Source organism: Aotus nancymaae, unplaced genomic scaffold (genome assembly GCF_030222135.1).
Source record: "Aotus nancymaae isolate 86718 unplaced genomic scaffold, 86718_ANA_hifiasm-v0.15.2.pri h1tg000036l, whole genome shotgun sequence".
Classification (NCBI taxonomy): Eukaryota; Metazoa; Chordata; class Mammalia; order Primates; family Aotidae; genus Aotus; species Aotus nancymaae.
This window is the reverse complement of record NW_026988450.1, coordinates 31,230,771-31,251,293: the sequence shown is the minus strand read 5'-3', so window position 1 is coordinate 31,251,293 and position 20,523 is coordinate 31,230,771. Positions and strand designations below refer to the sequence as shown.

The 20,523-nt window shown below is 40.3% G+C and overlaps 2 pseudogenes; one reads left to right on the top strand and one right to left on the bottom strand.

The window, feature by feature from the left end:
- Positions 1 to 235: 235 nt before the first annotated feature.
- On the top strand, positions 236 to 19,582 carry LOC105732637 (inositol monophosphatase 1-like; annotated as a pseudogene).
- LOC105732639 (calponin-2-like) lies at positions 15,235 to 16,150 on the bottom strand (annotated as a pseudogene).
- Positions 19,583 to 20,523: the final 941 nt, after the last annotated feature.

Below are 20,523 nucleotides of genomic sequence, written 5' to 3'. Positions count from 1 at the left end.
GAGTAGCGGTTCGCGGACGCCACCGCGCTTAACCCTTATGGTAGCTTCTGTAGAATAATTGCCTCTTTTCATTTTCCCTACTCGGAAAAGCTCAGAGAAACTTGGCGCGTTCCCAGGCTCAGGTAGTCACCGTTGATGGAGCAGCGCCCGGGTGACTGGCAGCGCTAGTCGCGCTGCTAGGGACAGGTGGCAGACAGATGGCAGAAAGATCACTTACAGGTAGTCCCCGTAAGAGATGGGGCAGCGCCAGTCGCGCTACTGGGGACAGGTGGCTGAGAGGAAGATAACCTGGCTCCCACGCTGGGAGGCTGTGACCAGGACAGAAACAGCAGGAAGCAGTTCAGGTGTTTATGGATTTGAGAAAATGAAAGTGAGTAAACTACGGCCCCTTTCCAACAAAATGTACTTGTGATATGATACATACGCGTATATCAAAATATATGTATTCCTGGCTCATATCTCCCATAGCTCTTGTTACAGTGTTTTGTTATAATGTTGGGGCACTGCCACCCTCCAGAAAATGGAATTTCTCTCTTTGACCTTCTTCTGCCCTCCTTTCATCTGCTGTTTTTCTCGCCAAGGTAGGGATCTTCCCCTATATTTCTGTCTTGTAGCTGGCTATAAATAAATTCTCTGGCCCGTCTTGTGTGATTGTAGGTCATAAGACTCCCGTTTCAGAAGGGTCCTGCAGGACAAATCATCCAGGAGGAGGGAATGCTGCAGAGGGGAACCAAGAAGAATTTGAACAGGCAGGCCTCACTGGGTTCCCCCAGTCTGTTACTATGAGATCATACCGATTCTGCGGGATAACATTCCCACACAATTGTCAATCGTGCCTATCTGATGAAGTCCAGACTCAGGACCTCAGTTACTGTCTACTCAAGTAACTTACATGTTTCTATCTGCAGGCCAAACCTCGCCTCTGAGCTCAGGTTCCATTTATTCAGCTGAATAATTGACCTCTTTTGATTTTACAAAAGGCCTCATATCTCTGCTAATTGAACTCTTAATTTCCCAACCTCTTACCCACATCCCATACTTGACTCTTTTTTTGTTACTCCCTGTTCGTTAGATGTGACTGTTGAGCATTCAGTTGCCAGACTGGAAAGTGTGGGCATCCTTGAACTCTTCCTCTCCCTCATACTCCATAGTCAATCTGTTACTGAATCTCCCCCAATTTTATCTCCCAGAACAGAGCCTTGACTCTCTTAACTTCTCCACCAGCAAAACTTCCCTCTTTAGGTTTCAGCCAGTCATCAGGTCTCCTCCACACTACTGCATCCTGAATATAAATCTGCTAACCGTTTACTCACACCCACTTTCTGCCTGTCTGTTCAGTAGCCACAATGCAGTGACACCTCAAGTGTCTTCCATCAAAGCGTTATCCCGGAGGTCCTGTAAGGGATGATCCCCACTACCTCCCCAGCTTTATCCCTCCTGATTCCCTTGCTCTCTGAGCTGTCACACTTAGGCCCTTCAGTTAGTCTTCACGTACCAGGCATCTGGCAATTGAGTGAGTTCATGCCTTTTCACTTGTTCTTTTCATCTTGGTTTAATTCTATCTTCAGGGAAACCCGATCTGATGCCGAAGTCTAGGTGAAAACGCCTCTGTTAGATGCTTCTTATTGCACTTCTTCTCCTTAGCCTTTATTATTACAGTTATGTCTTGCATGTGGTCTGTGCATTTTTGATTAGTATCTGAGTCCCCTTCTGGATACTAAGTGTGAATGGGACCTGGTTTTCCTCCCTGTGGTGCAGTGTATAGCATATAATAGGTACTCAGCAAACAGCGATTGAAGGGTGAAACACATAGTGACTTCTGAGTGCAGAATCCCTAGAAGAGAGGGTAGCTTTTGAAATAGGCCCTGAAGAATTGGTCAGAGTGACATTAATGCTGTTAGAAGGTCGGGGTGTGAGTGGCTTAAGCCATTTCTGGCAGGAAAGCAGGTGCAGCTTGAGAACATCTAGTTCTGTTAAGACTAGCGGAGCAAAATGGATGTCAGAATGAAAAGACAAGTTTGATAACAATTCTTGAATATCTCTCAGAAGTTACTTATATGACTCAGAGAGTGACCTCCTTTAAAAAAATTTTTTTGATGTTTTTATCAAGAAGAAAAAGCAGCAAGCAGAAACTCACTTATCTGTCCTTTGCCCTCCTTTCCTCTCCTGTCCCTTTTCCTATAATGTGAGCCCCAAGACAGGGATTTCTAAGTATCTTCAAGATGGATCTCTGTATTAGCTATTCTCAGTTGTAAAGGAGACAAAACTAGGGTTCTTTATACTGAGGCTACATTTTTGGAATTTGACAGCTTAAAAAGCTTCACTGTGCCAGGTATAGTCTTTAAAGTGTGATCAAGCTACTGATGAATTGTTCTAGTCTTCAGAAGTCAGTGGAAAGCTGGACACTTCAGAACACAAATATATGTTGTTGTTTTTCCTCCTCTCTAATCTCAGAGAAATACATTTCATTTTTCCTTTTTTATTATTCTTGTGGTCCTGGAATTTTCTTTTCTCAGAATCCCATAATAGAAAGAACAGTGAAAGTTAAAATCAGTTCAAATGCTTACCGTGTTATTTCTCTCTATCATCTTGGGTAAAAAAAAGTTCTCATCTCTAAGCCTTAAGTTCTTGATCTTTACAGTCTTAATTGTAAAATAAATCTCCTGTGTAGAACACCTGCCTGCCTGGCATTTAGTTAGAACATGTGCCTCTTGCTCCGTCCTTTCAAAGCTTCTTTTATTTCAGTATTCCCAGTGTTCTTTCTTTTTATCTTCCCTTTATCTTTCGCCCAGACATTTACCTATCTTTAAAAATGTTTCTTATGTCCTTTTTCTCAGTTTCCTAAACCACTGTTTTGTTGTTGTTTTTGCCCTTTATTTCACACAGCTATGCAAATTGTGAGGTCCAGGGATATGATTGCAAACAATTAAGGTTTAATTTACATGAATAAGCTTTTTCCCCATGAAAACAGTATGTGTCATTTCTCACTTGGTCTAACACACACAAAATTCCCACCCTATCTGGCACAGATACACTCAACATGCAACATTAACTACAATTTCCATTTTATTTTTCTCCAGAGAATAGTCCGTCTTTAGTCTTTAAGGACTCAGCTCCTTACATGGGCTTTGGTGAGGGTCGTGGGGCAGCACCGCAGGTCTGAATTGGGTGGGGTGTTGGGTCCTTGCAAGCTTCATGAGTTCCATTCCTGACTGCTTTGCTGTGAAATGCACAACTCACAGTAATGTAGCTTCACATACAGTTCTGTAAGCACGTAGGCATCGAAGACGCGCGCTTCAGAAATGTCCCTGAATGCAGCGGACTCCACCATGTTTCCAATGACGAATTTCTTTTTCTTTCTTTTTTTCCAGTGTCATGTGATACTACCAATGATGAATTTCTTAATGGCCTTGTCCTTGGGTACGCATCAGGCACAGTTCATGCAGCGAATAGACTGCACGAGGCCTCGGCCCTTTTTTGGCCTGACCTTGTTTCCTCTTTTCTTTGTCATCCTGGAGGCATGGACCGGAGAGTGTGTTTTGTTTTTTAATGTGTTATGATATAAACACATTTGGAGACAATTTAATAGAATTTTTTTTGTATATTTCTGCATTAGCAGTGAAATAATCAGGCAAAAAATGTTCTTTAATTGGTCGAGGAGTAAATCTTGGGGGAAAATATTGAACTCTGGAATAGGGCAGAGGGATAAATTTGAAATGAAAGTCTGTTGCTAATTAAGATTTTTTTGGTGAAAAAACTATTCTATAATTAAGACTTTTAGAGAATTCTAACTACTTTGTGCTGACATATGTTAAATATTTTCAGAAGATGGCTGATCCTTGGCGGAAATGCATGGATTATGCAGTAACCCTAGCAAGACAAGATGGAGAGGTATGAATTAAACTTTGTCAGCCATAATGCGATGTGTGTGAACAGTGTGTGGTTGCCTTATTAAATAAAACATGTATTTTGATCAGTCTGCATTTGTTTTCCTTTTACCAAACACTTTACAGTGAGTACTTGAATTTTATATCATTAAATGTCTTGTGATGACAGTTATGCAGCTAAAATAGGATGTTAGATTATATAATTCTGTACCTAAAAGGTCACAATTATTGAAGGCTTATGTTATAGACATTTTTATAAGAAATTCTTTAAGAATATATTTAAGGAATGTGATTTAAAGTCAAATTGAATGTTTTAAACCAATTTTGTGTTTTACCCTTTGTTCTATTTTAAATTACTTATGCTTTTCTATTTGCCTACTAAAAATCCTTTTTAGATGGTTCGTGATGCTCTTAAAACTGAAATGAATGTTTTGCTGAAAAGTTCTCTAGTTGATCTGGTAACTGCTACTGACCAAAAAGTTGAAAAAATGTTTCTCTCTTCCATAAAGGAAAAGTAGCCATCTCACAGGTATTTCTTATTTTCATTTCAAATGATACAATGAAATCTAAGTTGGAGTCACCTCTACTAGGCAAACATTTTGATTTTAGACACAGAAATTGACTTTAGTTAGTTTAAGCTGAAAAGGGATTTATGAGGGATTTATGTTGAGGGCGTGGGCTCCTTGGGCCAGAACCATGGGTGGGAGGAGGAGTATCTGGAGAAGACACAGGAGCCATGGCTTAGGAGGCCACTGGTAGCCTCTGACTCTGATGGTTTGAATACTTTCTAACTTACCTTATATCTTTGCCTCATTAGTTTAAGATTACAAATCCTGTTATAGGTATATAGGAATGCTTGTGATTTTCGCACATTGATTTTGTATCCTGAGACTTTGCTGTAGTTGCTTATCATCTTAAGGAGATTTTGGGCCGAGACAATGGGGTCTTCTAAATATACAAACATGTCGTCTGCAAATGGACAACCATGGCATGTGTATACCGATGTAACAATCCTGCACTATCTGAACATGTACCCCAGAACTTAAAGTATAATAATAAAAAAAAAAGGATTACAAATCCTAGGCAGGATTTTGCGGTTTCTAAGCTTAGGTGCTTCGCGCATGCTCCAGCTGACAGGAAGTAGGAAAGAGGAGTATTTGGATTCCTTCTTAGTAAAAGGAATGGTTGGGTGCTGGGAAGCTAACGTGACAAACGTCTGCTGTTGGCATGATTTAAAAGTTCAAATTCATTCTCTGAATCGTAAACTTCTTTATACGGTAGAGTGGCAGTAGCTCTAGAAAGTCTGAGAGAAAATCCTGAAATTAGGGCTCTTTTACAGGCATAGAAATTTAACAGAAACATTATTATCATTCTAAACTGTTAGCACTGTAATTCTGGACTTCTTCCTAGTCATGTTATTGGCCATTCCTGGTGTTTTTAGCTGTTGAGAAGAAAAAGTGTTTAAAGTCGTGGCTAAGTATTTTTCTTCCAAATTAAAAAGATTTATAGCTAAGAGAAAAAGAGATAAATGAAGATGATGATAGTTCTTATTAAGACAGTTCAGTTTTAAATGAAGAAAAATAATACAAAATAAAATAGGAAAGAAGAAAACCAGTGAACTCTAGCACCATTTATGGGATTTCCCTAAGATTTAATTAGAAACGCGTTACCAAGTGTAGTTCACACTCAAGGCAAGGGGTATTAGGTCTGCCTTTGGATGGGAGTAGTATTAGAGAGTGTCTGGACCTATTTTTAAAATCATGGCATTTCCTAAATGATTTCTCATCTGCTGCAAATCCTCTTGTCTAGGGTGTGTGTGTGTGTGTGTGTGTGTGTGAGTGTGTGCATGCGCACAAGTGTGTGCCATTACGTACTCTGGTATTGCATTTTAGAATTTGTTTGTTTGTTTGTTTAGAGACAGAGTCTTGCTCTGTCACCCAGGCTGGAGTGCAGTGGCATGATCTCAGCTCACTGCAACCTCCACCTCTCGGGTTCAAGCAATTTTCCCGTCTTAGCCTCCCGAGTAGCTGGGACCACTGGTGCCCACCACCACACCCAGCTAATTTTTGTATTTTTAGTAGAGACAGGGTTTCACCATATTGATCAGGCTGGTCTTGAACTCCTGACCTCAGGTGATTCCCCTTCACCTCAGCCTCCCAAAGTGCTGGGATTATAGGCATGAGCCACCGTGCATGGCCACATTTTAAAATTTTGAATTCTGTAATTTTTCACATGACTTTGCTCTCAGTGAAATAAAATAAAGCTTCCCCCTCACTGTTATCTTGTTATCAGGCTTTATAGGGACAAAGAAGCAACAATAGAAAAGTAGGGTGCAGATTTTATTATATTTTATACAAAACTGTGTAGCTAAGGAAATGTCATGGTTTGGAAATTGTTGTTAATAGAATAGGAGTGTGTCCTTCTTGCTTTTAGTTTCATTGGTGAGGAATCTGTGGCAGCCAGGGAGAAAAGTGTCTTAACTGACAACCCCACATGGATCATTGACCCTATTAATGAAACAACTAACTTTGTACATAGGTATGTTTTAAACATTTTAATATAATTGCTGTTTGTATATTACCTGGATAGCCCTTCAGAGTACTCTGTGCAGGAACATACACATTTTAGAGAATTATGTACTTTGTTTATGCATCTTTATTCTAACAAAGGGTATCTAAAGTGAATAGAGCAAAATGTATTATGCAGATTTCTCATCGGATGTGGAGGTGAAGAAATAATGATGGTGTGACCTTTTCTTGAGGAGTAGAGTACCCTGTTCACCTTCTTTTCTTACTCTTGAAGCCATGTAGAAATGGAAGCAAACAACCTTGCTTCTTTGAGATCGATGAAGAAACTAATGAGGTCACTATTGGAGTCAGTATTGCTGTCAATATAGAATGAGTTCAGTCCAGGAGAGAAAACAGGGTTAAAAATTGGAGGGGTGTTAGGATCAACAGACTCGGACTTGCATTTTGTGTTTTTTAATTGACTTTATGACTTTGACTTTGGTCAAGTTAGTTAATCTTTTTAAGCCTCAGTTTTTAAAAAAATTATAAAATAGCCATATTGATGTTACCTATCTAATAGAACTGTTTATTGATGGGACTCTGAGTGGTCCATTCATGTAAGAACTTAGTAAGTTCTTGGCACAGAGTAAGTACAGGCCTGGCACAGAGTAAGTATATGATATCACTAGAAGAAAGCCTGATGGAATTGCCCATGTGAGTTAAAATGAGTAGCCAACTATGGTGGGATTCCATATAGATGTTACTTTTCAATTTTCTTTTTCTTTTTCTTTTTTTTTTTTTTGTTTAAGACAGGGTCACACTCTGTCATCCAGGCTGGAGTGCAGTGGCAAGATCATGGCTCACTGCAGCCTCAAACTCCTGGGCTGAAAGGATGCTCCAGCCTCCCAAGTAGCTGGAACTACAGGCACAAGCAACCACACCAAGCTAGTTTATTAACTTATTTTTGTAGAGATGGAGTCTCGCTATGTTGCCCAGGCTAGTCTCAAACCCCTGGCCTCAAGCAATTATCCCATCTTGGCTTCCCAAAATGCTGGGATTACAGGCTTGGGCCACTATACCCAGCCTATTAGTGTTACTTTTGAAGTTGCCATGAAGTTGTACACATCTGTACTATGTACAGAATCATTAAAATCTATAAAGTTTTATAGACTTTAGAACATGTATATGATAGTGTTGTATCTTTTAAATGTGGAAGGATGCTTAGGACATATTGTAATGTAAGAGGAGAAGACTGTATGATACAGTGTGTATAGTTTGATCCTATTTTTGTTAAAATAAAAACTCTCACATAGAGGTTTTTATTTTTAGTTGTTATGTTGACCCTATTTTGCCTTGATCTTGACTCTCTAGTGAGTCAGAAATTTCAACCTATGTATTCAAACTGTCATGCAACCATGAAAATAATGGTGAACAGTTTACTTTTCAGATGTGAAGTTCCAGGTGTGGTATCGGAGTAGAGACAAGTAACAGCAATTCTGTACAATGCAGAACCTGTGTCTACCAAGGCTCCAGGCTGCAGGAAAAATGATAAAAATGGACTCGTCTTAACAATTCACTTTAATTTTTTTTTTAATTTACTTTTACTTTTTGAAAAGATATTTTCACATAGTCATTAGCTTATGGCATTTGATATTCGAAAGATAGGAAATGGCATACAGTAGAAGGTACCCTTGCCACTTCTGTCCCCAGTTTCTCAGGATCCATCTCTCAGGTGGCCATTGCTATCTGTTTCTTATGAATCCTTTCAGAGATGTTTCATGTCTGTAGGAGTATCTTGTGTGAATGCATGTACATATGTATAATATGTCCCCTTCCTTCCTATTTACACAAAGAGTCGTATACAATATACACTGTTCTGAATCTTAGATATTGTGGGGAGGAGGGATAAGACTGTTTATAGAAAGTTTATGAGTACTTACATTATGAAAAGATGCATTTTAGTGATTACATTAACGATGACTTCTATCTTGGTTAATTTGCATTTTGTCTTTTTTAAGATTTCCTTTTGTAGCTGTTTCGATTGGCTTTGTTGTAAATAAGAGGGTATGTTGTTTTAAATACATAGTTGATTAAATGCCTCACTTTCATTTTCTGAGAAAGAGTAAATGTATCTCCATAATACATTCAGATTTGTCTTTACTTTCAATTCATATAACTGCATTATTTGGAATAGAAGCTACAGGACTGTTAAAATGTTCATGATGCATTTCCATTGAAGAAAACTTAATGTTTTCTGAGAAGCAGGGGTTGTAAGGAGAAAATGCACACAAGTAACTGAAAGACAGTTTAGTATTTTGCCACCATTATATGTACTATAGAGTCAGATGGGATAGGAGTTTATATGTGATCTAAAATGCTTCATGGAAAAGGTGAGATTTAAGTTGGGAAGGCTATAACAGGTATCAGCGAAAAGAGCCCTTTAAAGACCAAGAATTAGCAAGGGCGAATGCATGGTTTGAAAATAGAAAGTGTATTATGAAATTGACACATTATTGAATACTTGTGTCAAAAGCCCAGTGGAGTAAAATCCATAGCTATTGCAGTTCCTTGCTGTTTGACTGTTTGGTTAAACAATAAAGATGTTTGCTATTATCTTACATCCCTGTCTTCAGGGAATTTTTGATAGGTTTGATCAACCTATACACAAAACGCTAAATAAATTTCTGAAAATAAAACACAAATTAGTAGAAATGGAGGCTTAGCCTGAGGGTTGTATTAATTGTGAGAATGTCCAAAAGGAGCTAAGTGAGTATTCAGTATATAATCAGCCCTGGGCTGTGTGCTGGCCCTGCCATTGAAGTCACAGCTCAGCACAAAGTTGGATGTGTGAACAGGTAAAGATGATATGTGGTGGAACCATGACAAAAAATATTGTGGGAACACAGGATGTCACTAATTCTATAGAGAGTGGATTGGGAAAATCTTGATAACAGAAGGGGTCTTAGAAGTTGGTCATGTGACTTGGCCCTTAGAAAATTAGGGCTTTGCCAAATGGGGGAAAATAAAAAGGAAAAGAAAAGAGGAAAGCGTTTTAATCTGAAGAGCAGCTTGGAGAAGTTGAAGACCGTGATGTGTGTGGGGAACGGTGAGATGTTCGTGGAGAGGGAAGCACTGCAAGTGGCCGGGGCAGAGGTTACTTTGGCCTTACTGTGAGGCACGGCGGCCAGTCTATGTGAGAAAATTTAGTTTTGGTTTCTAGGTCATTGAGAACCAGTAGAGGTTTTGAATTTGAAAATGAGAGATAATTCTAGCAATGTAGAGATTATACTGGGTGATTCTGAACTAAGCAGAGGCAGTGAGAAGAGTCAAGGAAATGCCAAAATTGGGAAGGTTTTTTTTTTTTTTTTTTTTTTTGGAGTCAGTCTCGCTGTTCTCTGCCAGGCTGGAGTGCGATGGTGTGATCTTGGCTCACTGCAACCTCCACCTCCTGGGTTCAAGTGATTCTTTTGCCTCAGCCTCCTGAATAGCTGGGATTACAGGCACCTGCCACCATGTCCGGCTAATTTTTGTATTTTTAGTAGAGACAGGGTTTCACCATGTTGGTTAGGTTGGTCTCGAACTCCTGACCTCAGGTGATCTGCCCGCCTCAGCCTCCCAAAGTGCTGGGATTACAGGTGTGAGCCACTGCCACTATGTCCAGCCTGGGATGTGTTTTTACGATTAAATTTGAAGGAGATTTGTGGGGAAACAATGGGAGGTGATCAGGCAATGAGTGATTTTGACCTCCTTGATAGAAATTCTGCAAGGCTAGGTTCTAAAGTATATGTTTTTATCTATGATTATGGGGTTGATGGGAGCCAAAATTATTGTGAGTTGCATTTGTGGACTGGAAAGGCCAACTTGTATGAATATGGAGACCTACAAGGGAAATGGAAGCAGTGGGAGAAGGAAGAAAATCCTGAGCTACCTGGCTTTAAAGGGTGAGGCAGAGAAGGAGGTTCTAAAATAGTGACTCTGAGATGATCTGGTGAGTGAGGTAGAACAAAAAGAGTAATTCTGGAAACATGCAGGTGCTGAATTAAATACTAAATAAGTGTTGATGATGGCCAGCAGTCTCCAATTCTTCACACAATACATTTGGTCAGGAAAGTTCATTAATATTCTCTGTGGGACTTTCAGAAGAATAAGTGATCAGGGCAGAAGCCAAATTGTAATGTATTAAGAGGAGCATAGGAGATGCAAAATGTAGACTATTCATTGGCAGTAAAGGTAAAAGGAGGGAATAACATTTTGAAGGTTTTGTAAGGGAGGCAGAAACTTGGTGAGAAGGTATGAGAAGAAAAATCCAAGAGAAGAGCGATTAGTTGATGGAGCAGTTTTTCAGAGAATATAAGAGAGGGTAGAAATCCTCACACAGGACATGTGTTCACCTTAGAAAATAGAAAAGCTCTGTCTTCTTCTGGAGCAGAGGGAGAGAGGTAACTTGAATGCTATTAAGTCTGGACATAAATGAGGTGAGAGTGAAGGGTTCCACATCCGATGACCTCTTTCTCTGATTAGGTTGGAAAGCGTCCTGCAGTATAGCCATTCAATCTATTATTCCCAGTGTTGCTTGTCACTGTCTTAGAACAATTCACTGATGTAACAGTAAAAAATACTCAGATTTGGTAAAGGAAACTTGTTTTTCTTCTGCAGATAGAATTTGAAATTGTATACAGTTGTGTGGAAGATAAGATGTACACTGTCAGGAGAGGAAAAGGTGCCTTTTGTAATAGTCAAAAACTACAGGTTTCACAACAAGAAGGTAGGTTTATTCCCCAATTTTTAGTGCAATTGATACTGTATACTCTTATTGTTCTTTTAATGTTTACCTATGGAATTCCCTATTTGTTAAGTGATTCATAAACTGTGTTTATTTTCTCTTTGTTCTGTCATTTCAACTTCAGCTTTGAATGTGGAGTGGAAATAGGGAAAGCAAATATAACTGAGCAAACCCTTGAGGCTCAGCATCGGATTTGGTGATAGAGATAGGAAGATGATTAAGACTGGCTTCCTACCCTTGTGGTGTTCATGGTTTATGGATTAGCAATCATAGCTAAAATTCATTGTAAAATTCCTCTGATATGATGCCATTGCAACAAATTACTGAAAAGTAATTTGGGGCCAGGTGCAGTGGCTCATGCCTGTAATCCCAACACTTTGGGGGGCTGAGGCAGGCCGATCATGAGGTCAGGAGTTTCAGACCAGACTGACCAACATGGAGAAACCCATCCCTACTAAAAATACAAAATTAGCTGGGTGTGGTGGTGCATGTCTATAATCCCAGCTACTTGGGAGGCTGAGGCAGGAGAATCGCTTGAACCCAGGAGGTGGAGGTTGCGGTGAGCCGAGATCATGCCATTGCACTCTAGCCTGGACAACAAGAGCAAAATTCCATCTCTAAATAAATAAATAAATAAATTTTAAAAAAGTAATTTGGGGAAAAAAGTCAATTAAAACTGGAATCACTTAAAATGATACACATACATTTTATATGAGCTGGATGATTGGCATTTGAAGTCTTCTTCCTCTGTAACAGCTGTTGACCTTTAGGAGAAAGCACAGGCAAAATTAGTGTGGAGAGTTTATTCGGGCCAAGGTTGAGGTCTGCAGCCCAGGACGCACCTCGAGGTTGCCTCAGAGAGTGCCACGGAGAACTAAAGAGAGGCTCAAGTTTTTAAAGAAAAAAGGATAAATCAGAAGAAGAAGTGATTTCTAATGTTTTTCAGGAGTTCTCTTTGGTTTACTGATATCACATTAATTAGTGATTGGCTATACATTGTTGAACTATAGATCATATGACATTTTATGGTTACTTGGCATCAGTTAATCTAGAGCCTGCATAGTAAGTAGCTTCAAGAGGCAATTATTTAGCTCAAGGGGAGTGAGACTGACTGCTGGTATAATTTAAATGCCTCTCTGAGCCTGGTAATTTAAAGGGGCTGGTATTCCACAGATAAAAAGTGTTTTTTTTCCTTCTTTCTCACAGCTGATTGAAGTTTCAAGTTACCTTTCTTCCATAAGCTACATCCAACATTTTTCACCGTTTGCACTTGAGATTCTTTTAAGTGCAGCAAGAACTTAAAGATACTTGCAAAGCAATCTGAGTTTAGAATCTTCCTAGATTTTTATTTAATTTTTCTCCTCAATCACTTCATTTGAGAGCAGATTTTTAGGTCGTTTTCTTTTTATTGAATCCTAAGGCCCCAAAGATTGGATGAGGCATCCTAGTTTTTGAGATGTTAACATGTGAAAAAATATGCATCTTAGAACTGAAGGAGGCAGGGCCAGAGGTCCTGAGGCAGATTCTCTTTGGCGCTCCTGCTCGGAGGAGGAAGCGGCACAAGGCTGTCGCAGGGAATGCTCGCACCTCCCACCAGATGGCCAGCGCTGGACCGGGCAGTCTGTGTGCGGGTGTGAGCCATGGTACCCAGTGCCAGATCACGGAAAGGAAGCTGGGAGCCTGGCCTGTGGACTGGGGTGAGGTCACTGCTCCTTCCTTTCAGGCTGGAGCTACTCTGCCAGGGCTTAAAACTTTAAATGGGAAGAAAGGATTAGTATTTATGAGAAAAGAGAGAGTAAATCATACCTAGCCTCCTCCAGCCTTTTTTTTTTTTCATAAGAGACCAAATTAAACTTATGCACTCTCCCAGCTGTGACTGTCCTTCAGTTACAGAGAGTAAGAGCAGAGCGAGACCATGTCTGACATAGCGAAGCAACTCATTCCTTTAAGGACATTCACACTGATGTCCTATTTTCAAACTATTTGAAAATTGCATCATTCTGCCTCCAGTACTGGCAGTTTCTCTGTTCTGTGATCGATGTGATTCACAGGAACTTTTTAGGTAACAAAATGAGCCAGGGGTGTGGAAATACGACTTTTATATTGGTCTGGGATTGGCTATGAGCGCCAGCATTTTCCTTGGAGGAAGTTTGATTTGGGGCAGGAAGAAAGGATTCTGCGATTTGCCATAGAAGGTTCTAGGAGAGCAGGTGAAGGTGGCCACACAAATCCTAAAGAATGATTGTAGTAGGTTGGACTGCTGTCAATGAGAGCTGGCGAGGTGGCCAACTTACCTGCATGTGGGTTTTCACCCGCCATGCTGGTGACTTCACCAAGAGCTCTCAGCGTCCTAGTAAGTGCCATTCTTTCTTCATACTTTCTAAAAAAAGATAGAATCTTGATGGGAAAATTGGGTGTTTGGTAAGTATTTGAGGATCTACAGTTATGATCACTCATCCTCCAAACAAAGAAGATATTGAAACTAAATAAAATATCTCACCAGCTAGGTGATCCAGTTTTGTGGACTTTGCAACACTTGTGATCATTATGGCCATGATATTAATCTTCCTGTTGGGTCCCCACCATGGACAACAATCCTGTGTATGTAACAGTCTGCTCTGTCATCGGCACATTTTCAGTCTCCTGGGTTAGAGCTGAGGCAGTGCTATCAGAGAGCTGTTTTCTGGAAAGCCTGCACTGCCGCATCCCCTGGCCTGTATTCTGCTGCTAAGCCTCATTATTTGTGCAAACACATAGATTAGTTACCTAAATTGGGCCCTGGATATATTAGACACTTCCATCATGACTCCAATATATTACATATTCTTTGCAATATCTGTTTTTAAAGTTGTTCAGCTATTTTTTTTTTCTTACAGAGGTTTTATTGCATTTGGTCCACAGTTGTATTTCACATTATTTCATGGAGCAGGGCACCTGGGTGGGGGGTCCCTGTAAAGTACTTGGCGGGGTGTGTAGCAGGCGGAGATGGAGCAGTATAGCTGGTCAGGCCCAGAAGGAGAGAAAGAGGGCTGGGGGCTCCTTAAAACCTACTGACGGGCCGGGTATGGTGGCTCATACCTGAAATCTCAGCACTTGGGGAGGCCAAGGCTGGTGGATCACCTGAGGCCAGGAATTCGAGACCAGCCTGGCCACCATGGTGAAACCCATCTCTACTAAAAATACAAAAGTTAGCCAGGCGTGGTGAAGCACCTGCAGTCCCAGATGCTTGGAGGCTGAGGCAGGAGAATCCCTTGAACCCAGGAGGTGAAGGTGCAGTGAGCCAAGATGGCACTCCAGCCTGGGCAACAGCAACAACTGAAAAAACCTGCTGAGGCCACTGCGGGGGGTGCTTAGCATGGAGACAAGGTCAGGCTTAGCCCCAACAACTTGGTATTCCACTTCCTTGTACAGGCCTCGCTTTCCCCACCGGGCCCCAGGGCAGGTCTGAGGGTCTGAGATCTGTTGGTCTAAGGGTCCTAGGGAAATCCAGCCACCTGGGAGCCTGAGATATCTAGCATCGTGGCCAGGCCCCCGTCCCAGGAGACTCATTTCCCAGCACCCTCTCCACTGTCCCCACCCCATTACTCGGGGAAAAAAAAATGTATATTTCTTTTGTTAATACTTCCTGAAACTTATGCAGGTACAGAAACCACAAACTGATCTGGTAACAAAAGGGGGACGGAAACCACAAACTGATCTGGTAACAAAAGGGGGAAGAGGCGAGGCAACCAAAAACCTTTGGGGACCAGTTCCCTCCAAGCCCAGGTCTTTTCTCTCCAGCTCAGCTCAGCCCACAGCCTGGACGTGCCAGTAGGAACCCTCACCCTACATGTATCGGGATATGACCTTGACCCCTTCCCCCACAGCCCGGTGGCTCAGTCCTGTGAAGGACCATGGCAGGAGGAAAAAGCCCTGCTGCCTGATCCCACAATGCCACTCACAGACCCTCAGTTGATTGGCAGCACTGTACAAGTTAAGGGGAAAAAAAGGTGAAAACACAGAAAAATCCCAAAACCCAGACGGGGATACCATGTGGGGAGAGAGCATGCTGGGAGCCTCAGTAGCCAGCCTCCTCCTGGTAGTAAGAGGGATATTCAGGGACTTCCCTTGGGCCTGGACAGTCGCTGTGGCCCAAGGGAGCCCCATTGGCCTCTGTGCTTTGTGGGCAGTACTTGAGGTCCTGTATCTGCTGGCCCAGGCTGAAGACCTGGCCACTCTGGTTGGCGCTTTGCATGTAGCCCATCTGCAGGGACATGGAGGAGTTGTCACACTTGTCAGTTCCCAGCTTGGTGTCATAGATGTGCCACCGCATCCCAGGAGCCATCATGCCCACCTGGCTGGCATACTTGTTTGTACCTATCTGGAGGCTGATGGTGGAGTGGTCCATGGGGGACATGGATATGGTTCTTGGGGTTGTAGAGCTGCCTCCTCGTGCCTTATGCAGTCATGCCGGACTGGCTGGCACATTTGTTGGTTCCGATCTGCAGCCCAATAACACACTGGCGGGCCTTCATGGTGGCATCATTGAAGTTCTGCTTCTGCTTTTCCAAGTACTTGATGGTGATGTCCACTGCGCTCTGCAGCCCCTTAGTCTTGGCCTTCCCTGACAGGGCAAGAAGAGCCCTCTCACCTGCATCATGTTCCCACCTTCAAACAGATTGTTGACCTCAAACAGGTCAATGGGGTTCATGCCATAGCTGACCATGGCCTTGATGATGTTGGAGAGGTTTTCTAGCTGGTGCCAGTTCTGCATGGAGCGATTGATCTTGGGGACTGAGCCCAGATGTAGCTTGTTCATGAGTGTATAAGATAATCCTGTCCTTCAGGCCCTTCTGGAAGTCAGGACCTGTGGAGAGGCTGGCGAGTCCCTCGATCCAACTGCAGAGCTCTGCCTCCTTCTGGGGGTCATATTTGGACAGGAGCTGGTTATTGACCTCAGCCGAGGGGCTCTTGTTGAACTGCCTGGAGCTCATCGGGACTGGATGGTTAGCTATTGTTTTCACGGAGTGCCAAGATATGCCCATTGATGATGTCACTGGTACTTTTGAGTGGCTTTACAATAATTGTGGAGATATTGTTGCATGCTTTTAAAGGTGTTAGCTTTAGTCTAACAAGTCTGCCTGTGTCTCTTTGAAAGACAAAAAAGCAATGAATGGCAATCTCTCTAATATGTAAGAAGTTCTTAATAATGAAACAATCTTAACCTGTGGAGTCAAACAACACACTAGTGAAAATATCTCCTGAAGAAATGGAATTCTGACAGCTTTTTAAAAAAGATGTAATTAAAAGGTTAACCTATAATTCTGTTATACAGTGAATTTGAATATCAGAATGTGTCTGAAAAAGCACTGTTCTCAAATAATCATCTTTAAAGACAATCTTCTTAAAGGTTTCACTAATTTGAACTAAGAAATTACTTTTTAAAAATTTAAACGATGGTAGCTCACTAAACTGACCTCAGTGCATGACTAATTTCTATTAACATTGTATTATTGTAGAGGTATTTTACATTTTGAATCCTTCTCCAAAATCTAAAACTGACTAAAATGACAGTTTTAAGTCTATGGAAATGCTTTATTTTTTCATTGGTGATGAAAATCTGAAATGTACATTTATTTGTCATCCCCACTCCATTAATCCCTGACCATATCAGGCTTTTTGAATTAAAAAAAGAAAAACAAAATTATCCTGTGATTTACCTTACCTTATATTTTTATATATTTACCTTATATTTTAATATATTTAATATTATTTACCTTATATTTTATTATAATAAAATATAATATGCATTATATTTTATATAAAAATTATAATAGAATATATATTCATATATAAATATAATCTATATAAAATAGGTAAGGTAAATCACAAGATAATAGAAATATATATGAACCAAAGGAATCTGATAGTTTTCATAGAAACAACTCTTTTCCTTTGCATAATCATTCTTCACTTTACAAAGTATTAAATTGTATAACTATTAAAAGTAGTACAACAAAAAGAATAAAATACATAGGAATACAGCTGTCAAGGGAAGTGAAGGACCTCTTCAGGGAGAACTACAAACCACTGCTCAAGGAAATCAGAGAGGACACAAACAAATGGAAAAACATTATATGCTCATGGATAGGAAGAATCAATATCATTAAAATGACCATACTGCCCAAAGTAATTTATAGATTCAATGCTATTCCCACTAAACTACCATTGACATTCTTCACAGATTTGGAAGAAACTATTTTAGAATTCACATGGAACCACAAAAGGGCTCATATAGCCAAGACAATCCTAAGCAAAAAGAATAAAGCTAGAGGCATCATGCTGCTGGACTTCAAATTATATACTACAAGTCTACAATAACCAAAACGATTTGGTACTGGTACAAAAACAGACACATAGACCAATGGAACAGAATAGAGAACTCAGAACTAAGACTGCACATCTACAACCAGCCGATCTTCAACAACCCTGACAAAAACAAGCAACGGGGAAAGGATTCCCTATTTAATAAAAGCTGGGCAAACTGGCTAGCCATATGTAGAAAATTGAAGCTAGACCCCTTACACCTTATACAAAAATTAACTCCAGATGGATTAAAGACAAATGTAAAACCCAAAACTGTAAAAATCCTAGAAGAAAATCTAGGCAATACCAGTCAGGACAAGGCACAAGCAAAGATTTCTTGACAAAATCGTCAAAACCAATTGCAGCAGAAGCAAAATGGGATCTAATTAAACTAAAGAGCTTCTGCACAGCAAAAGAAACTATCATCAAAGTGAACAGGCAACCTACAGAGTAGGAGAAAATTTTTGCAATCTATCCATCTGAAAAAGGTCTAATATTCAGCATCTACAAGGAACTTAAACAAATTTACAAGAAAAAAACAACTCCATGAAAAAGTGGGAAAAGGACATAGACACTTCTCAAAAAAAAGACATTCATGAGGCCTATAAACGTGAAAAAATCACAACATCACTATTAAAGAAATGCAAATCAAAACCACAATGAGATACCATTCATATTAGTCAGAATGGCAATTATTAAAAAGTCAAGAAAGAACAGATGCTGGCAAGGTTGTGAAGAAATAGGAACGCTTTTACATTGTTGGTGGGAATGTAAATTAGTTCAACCATTGTGGAAGACAGTGTGATGATTCCTCAGTGATCTAGAACCAGAAATACCATTTGACCCTACAATCTCATTACTGAGTATATACTCAAAGGAATATAAATTATTCTATTACAAAGATGCATGCACATCTATGTTCACTGCAGCACTATTCACCATAGCCAAGACATGGAATCAACTCAAATGCCCTTCAATGATAGACTGACTAAAGAAAATGTGGTACATATACACTATGGAATACTATGCAGGCATAAAAATGAATGAGATCATGTCCTTTGTAGGGACATGGATAGAGCTGGAAGCCATTATCCTCAGCAAACTTGTGCAGGAACAGAAAACCAGACATGGCATGTTCTCACTTGTAAATGGGAGCTGAACAATGAGAACACAAGGACATAGGGAGGGGAACAACACACACTGTCGGGGGGTGAGGTTGGGGGAGGAAGAGCATCAGGAAAAATAGTTAATGCATGCTGGGCTTAATAACCTAGATGATGGGTTGATAGGTGCAGCAAACCACCATGGCTCACATTTACCTACGTAACAAACCTTCACATCCTGCACATGTACTCTGGAGCTTAAAATTAAGTTTAATTTTAAAAAGTAGTATAACAGTTACAAGATGCTCAGGACAAACACACCTGGTGAACATACATCTTGTCTGATGGGAGAAGGTGAAGCGTGGGGTGTTGAGTGTGTCCTGAGCTTCAGCCAGGATGTTTCAGAGGAAAATCGAAAAGCCCTGGATAATATGTCTGCCTTGTAAACGGATATCAGAGGAGAGCTACCATGTAATTTCGACTTTTGTTTTCTTTCAAATCTACATATAAATTTCCTATTGAATTTAGTTTCTAACTTCTACTTTTTTTGTGTTTAAGATATTTGCCTGTTTCTCACTATATGTATCATGCCTGCAGGTAAATTGGTTATATTCTGTACCTTTGGGGGAATGGTCTAAGGAACTGAACTCTTTTTGATGCTTATAAAGCTCTGACTTGGAAATAAAAAGTATATCAGTTTTAATATTTAAAAACTTAGAAATGAATTTGATAAAAGTAGGAAGAGGGATAAAAATGTTATATTTTCTTCTGAATAAAAGTGTCATTTTTTTTTAGAATTCTAATTATTAAAATCTAGTGATTATTTAAAATATTTCCTTTTTAGATATTACCAAATTGCTCTTGGTGACCAAGATGGACTACTGCAGAACCCCAGAAATTATAAGAACTATTCTTTCCATTATGGAAAAACTTTCTTGCATTTCCATCCATGGGTAAGCTCTTTTCATTTTTCACCTAAAGTTCTAGATCATTTAACATTTTAAAATAATACATATTCTTTTTTTTTTTATTGCATTTTAGGTTTTGGGGTACATGTGAAAAACATGCAAGGTTGTTGCATAGGTGCATACGTGGCAGTATGATTTGCTGCCTCCCTCCCCTTCACCTATATCTGGCATTTCTCCCCATGCTATCCCTCCCCAACTCCCCACCCCCCCGCTATCCCCCCTCCCCCCAACAGACCCCCGTGTATAGTGCTCCCCTCCCTGTGTCCATGTGTTCTCCTTGTTCAACACCCGCCTATGAGTGAGAACATGTGGTGTTTGATTTTGTGTTCTTGTGTCAGTTTGCTGAGAATGATGTTTTCCAGGTTCATCCATGTCCCTACGAAGGATGTGAACTCCTCGTTTTTAATGGCTGCATAATATTCCATGGTGTATATGTGCCACATTTTTCCTGTCCAGTCTATCATCGATGGGCATTTGGGCTGGTTCCAGGTCTTTGCTATTGTAAACTGTGCTGCAATGAACATTCGTGTGCATGTGTCCTTATAGTAGAACGATTTATAATCCTTTGGATATATGCCCAGTAATGGGATTGCTGGATCAAATGGGATTTCTATTTCTAGATCCTTGAGGAATCGCCACACTGTCTTCCACAATGGTTGAACTAATTTACACTCCCACCAACAGTGTAAAAGTGTTCCTATTTCTCCACATCCTCTCCAGCATCTGTTTTCTCCAGATTTTTTAATGATCGCCATTCTAACTGGCGTGAGATGGTATCTCAATGTAGTTTTGATTTGCATTTCTCTAATGACCAGTGATAATGAGCATTTTTTCATATGTTTGTTGGCCTGATGTATGTCTTCTTTTGTAAAGTATCTGTTCATATCCTTCGCCCATTTTTGAATGGGCTTGTTTGTTTTTTTCTTGTAA